Source organism: Prosopis cineraria, unplaced genomic scaffold (assembly GCF_029017545.1).
Source record: "Prosopis cineraria cultivar Desert tree isolate PC_DT_omini unplaced genomic scaffold, ASM2901754v1 PC9, whole genome shotgun sequence".
In the NCBI taxonomy this organism is placed as follows: domain Eukaryota; kingdom Viridiplantae; phylum Streptophyta; class Magnoliopsida; order Fabales; family Fabaceae; genus Prosopis; species Prosopis cineraria.
Window position 1 is genome coordinate 11,320,535 of NW_026555340.1, and position 5,340 is coordinate 11,325,874.

Sequence of the window (5,340 nt, forward strand, 5' to 3'; positions counted from 1 at the left end):
TAAGTAAAAGGAGAGGGACCCTACACGCATATGGGTTACGTCTTTAAAATACAAAAAAAAATCAAACCATGGCCAAACCTAATTTTGTCCTGGGGACCTTTTACATCGTTGGTTCACATGTGGATGTCATATGGGTAGTGAAGAATTTTCATCTTTTGTGAATATCATCATTTTTTCGTCCTAGACTAGAGTATTATTTGCCAAGAAAAAAAAAACCTTTTTAATTAAGTTGGCTCTATATACGGTTTAAGAAAAAGTAAAAGTCTTCACCATTGCTCATGTTAATTTAAATTGATATTATTACTATTATATTATATTATTAATTAAATTACGTAGATCCTCGCCACAACAATGTAATTAATTATGATTGAAATATCCGCCATTTAATTTTGAATAATGATAATAATAAGAATAATATATCTGTATTTTCAATAATATTTTAATTTATTTTATTGATTGCAAGTATCTAGGAAGCAGTCCTGTTCAAGTAGGTTTGGTAGGACACCAGACATCAGTATTTTTTCCATTAAAAATTTAAACTTTAATTTGTCACGAATTGAGCATCGTCAGCCAAAACCATTGCTTATTGGTAATAATATAATTTTAATTTTTATTCTGCGGATCAAACTTCTTTTTATTGAGGGCAGCTAATTTTTTTTTTTTTTAAAAAGAAGTGTTGCAACGTCTAGAAAACAAAATAATGGCTTGAGGCATCCGTACTTTAGGGTAATCGAATACTTTAAGATTTAACATGCAATTTTTCCATGCGTACTCAATCTGATTCCAACATTTTCAACTTGCATACAATGTTTTTCCAATACAGTTTCCGACATTTCTAGAATTGAAGAATGAATATGAGGGGCAAATGCTTAATTGAAGACCAATAATTGTTTCATAATTTTAACTAAGCTTCTAAATTTTCAACTTAAATATAAGACTTAAAAGGACAATTTGGCCCTAAACTATAGGTCCAGCAAGAGCATTTAGGTCATAAACTTATTTTTGATGTAATGTTCATTTTTAACTTTTGAAAATAACACAATATCGCCCCTACTATTAATAAAAAATAACTTTGTTAATTAGTTCATCAGAAAATAATAAAAAAAAATATCAAAAATTATATACAAAAGTTCCCAAAAATACAGAAAATAACTTAGAAAATTTTTCCTGGTCATCTATATCTATTTAAATTTGGGATGCCTGGGTAAACGATAAACAAACAGTGATTTACCAAAAATGTCCCCAGTTTCCCCCCGGTCTTTTATCTTGCAAACACCAATGGAAGGTACTGTATATCAACAGTACCATCCATATTTTTCATTTATTTAAAAATTTGTTACCGGATGCTACTGTAGATCTATCCACAGTACCATCAACTTTTTTATTTTTATTTATTTATTACGGATGGGCATCCAACGTTTTCTTTCTTTCTTTCTTTTTTTATTTTTCAAACCTGACTCCTACTTTTTAATTTTTATTTATTAATTTTTTAATATAATATAGTAAATAAAAAAAGAAAAAAATGTGGGCCCCATAGTAAAAGAGGCACATGTGGCATCTACAAGAAATAAATTGTTGATACAAAAGTTATAATTAAAAATTGAAAAAAATATTTTTTTTATTTTTGTCTTAAACTTATATGAATATTTTTTTGTATGGATGGCTATAAAATACAAGCCCTCCTTTTATTTTTAAGATTTTTTTTCATCCATCTAACAATTATTTGATTGTTAAGTCACATGTATTGGATTAAAATACCCCTATTTAAATATAATTGTTATCCAAAAATCATTCAAATTGCCAAAAAATATTTTTATTATTTAAATGTATATTTATTTTGCAAATTTTTTAAAAATTAAATATATAAATTGGCCAAAAAAATTCAAAGAAGCAGTGTATGGACTCAATGAAGAGAAAAAAATAAAATAATTTTTAATAATTTAGGATAGTTAAATCAACCTAAATAAACTCGAAAGTTAAATGTATTAAAAGTTAGCCTCAACTATAATTTTTTTATATGTTCATATATTTTAAACTCAGCACGAATTGAGACTCTAAGGGTAATGGAGGGAATGTAATATTTTACTAAACTTAATTTTTAAAAAATTATAGTGTGATTTAGAAAAAAGTAGTGTGTAGGACCTACCATTAAATAATATGATTGGGGTCTATATTTATTAATTTTAAAAAATTTAAAACAAGGTGTAAAAAATAATAAGATTTTTATATTTTGAGAGATCATCTAGGATTTTATAATAAAAATTAATGAGTATAAGATTTTTAGTAAAATAATAAGTGTTAGATATACAAAGAATTTTTTATATACTTCCTCTATTAAAAAATGTAAGACATTTTTTGAGGGGTTGGATGTTAAAAAATGTAAATCATTTTTAGTCTTTTAAGTGTAATCATTTTCTTTTTTTTTTCAAAAGTGTCCCTATTGAATAAATCACTTTATATTTATTTTAGGATGAAACATCCTATTAAATAGGGGTAAATAAAAAATAGGATTAGTTTGTAGACAAGTAATAACTTTATTGGGGGTGAGATTCAATTAAAAATTTCTTACATTTTTGAATGGAAGGAATATTTATCATTAACCAAAATTACAAAATTTAAATAAACATAAACATAAATTATATTGATTAATTTATTTTTTATTCCATTAAGTTTTTTTTTCTGCAGTTGCATGCATAAAATATTATTTTAATAAACTTACTCCCTTTGTGGCATTTTTTAGGGGTTATTTCTTAGAAGTTGAATTTTAAAAAATATATAACATTTTTAGTATTTGAAAGTGTAATCATTAATTTTTTTTTAAATGCCGATAATGAATAAATTATTTTATATTTATTGTTGAGTGAAACACTCAATTAAATAGTAAATATGAAAAAATGATATTATTTTGAAGACAAGTAACTACTTTATTGAGATAAAATTTAATTAAAAATGCCTTATATTTTTTAAAAGATGGAATATGTATTGAATTTTTAAAAAATACTAAATAAATTAGTTTTTATGACTAATATATTTAAAATATAAATAAAAATTTAAAAGAATATATCAAGAATAGTAATTGAGAGTTAATGACTAGATATGTGAAAATGAAAACTTAAAAGTGTATTCATATTTTGTAACTTTTAACTATTGATTTTAAGAGGGATTTATATAAATTTTTAAAATAAAAAGTATTTATAATTAAGATAAAATAAAAGGAAAAATAATATATCTTACTTTAAGGATATTAAGATAACTTTTTAATATTTATATTTATTTTTATTCTCAAAAACTAAAAAACTATCATGCATCACATAGGGCATAAATCTAGTTTTATGTAATTTTAAAGTTATTTTCTATAATTTTTTAACCAACTAATGGTTAAAATTAACTTTTGTTAACATTAGGGATGATGTTATATCTTTTTAAAAGTTGAAAGAGAACATTGCACCAAAAAAGAGTTTAATATCTCAGTTGCTCTTAACCTATAGTTTAGGGGTCAAATTGTTATCTAATCCTAAATGTAAACAAAACATTTTGATCAAATAGATATTCGTAAATGTAAATAAAATAGCAATGATCTTAATTAACTTTGTTTATCTCAGTATTTCGTATGAGGAGGCGGCAAGAAGGATTGGTGATAACGTTGATTAATCAATCTTAGATTATAATATTAATTCAGCACATTCAACCCTTGGGTTCAAGTTCAACCATCTAGATGAGCAATACTATTAAATCATAAATCATTACCTAAAATTAAAAAAAAATAAACAAGAAGAATTCATCAATGTAATAAGCTAAAACTTGGTAAACAACTATATATATGTGTGTGTGTGTGGAGAGAGCAATTCACAAATCATTTGACACCTAAGGTTATACGTACCAGGATACCAAAATGGTATCATCGTTCTCTCTTCTTCTCTTTCTAAGTTTTCCGCTCTTGCTATTCGTATTCTTTCATAGACATAGAAAAACCATTATTCACAAACCTAACCTCCCCCAGGTCCTAAAGGCCTTCTCCTCATAGGAAATCTCCATCAACTCAATGGTTCTTCTCTTTATCTTGACCTATGGAACCTCTCAAAGAAATATGAACCACTCTTTTCTCTTAAACTAGGTCATAGAATTGCCCTTGTTGTTTCATCCCCCAAAATGGTTAAAGAGACACTTAAGAACCATGATGTAGAGTTCTCTGATAGACTCTCTTTGTTCAGCTTGCAAAAATACTCTTACAATGGAATAGACTTGATTTTCACTCCTTACGGAGATTATTGGAGAGAAATGAGAAAAATCTGTGTGGTCCATATTTTTAGTGCTAAACGTGTCTCTATTTTTTTTATCTATAAGACAATATGAGGTTCGATGGATGATTCAAAAGATCTCAAGACATGCAACTTCCTTCTAGGTTACTAACTTGAATGAGCTTTTGATGTTTCTTACAAGTATCATAATTTGCAGGGCTGCTTTTAAGAGAAGCTACAAGGAAGAAGGAGTTGAAAGCAGCAGGTTTGTTATTAATTTCTTTCTTTCTTTTTTTTTCCCTTGTTTTCAAATACAACTTTAGTAATATCAAATATTAAATTTGAATTCCAAGGACAAAATACTAAGGATAACTTTTCTAACATGTCTCTTTTGAATTTGAATTCAATGAGTGTAAATAAATTTTGAGGAACTCAAATTTTAAATAACAAAAATATAGAGAGAATTTAAAATTATAAAATAATTATAATTAAAACATGGATCTACAAATTTTTATGTATACAAATAATAAATTTAGCTCAAAATCTTAAATTCTAATTCAAATATAAATCCTTGTTAATCTAAACATAACTATAGAAGTTTCATTTGACTCCGATAAAGCTCCTCTCTCTGTGAAAAAAAAAAAGGGAAACAAATCATTTGACACCAACTTAATTTTTCTTTTGTATTCCTCTATCCTTCTGGTCGATTTTTTTTTTTTTTTGGAAACTATCATATCTATAATTTTTCTCTTACATTAATTAATTTTCTGAATCAAATAAAAAGGTGGTAAAAGTCATTCAAACTTTTCAAATAAAAATTTGGTCTTTAATTCTCTGAGAAAAAGTTTTAAAGTAATGATATATTCTTTAACTTTAAACTTTTCACAAAGTGAATTTCTTCTTGATTTCTTTGACCATATTTTCAATCTTTTTCTGACATAATATTTATATAATTTTTTTATGTTGAAAAATTTATCACAAAGAATTTCATTACTGAACAAGTGAGATAAATTGATTTTATCTCACCAAAACAAAAGCGTATGGTTCTATTTGGTAATGTTTATTACAACACTTTCAATATTTTTATAATCTTAATTTGTTT

General features: G+C 25.3%; 1 pseudogene; it reads left to right on the forward strand.

Annotated features, from left to right (window-relative positions):
• The first annotated feature begins 3,892 nt into the window (after window positions 1-3,892).
• On the forward strand, window positions 3,893-4,596 carry LOC129319305 (6,7,8-trihydroxycoumarin synthase-like; annotated as a pseudogene).
• Window positions 4,597-5,340: the final 744 nt, after the last annotated feature.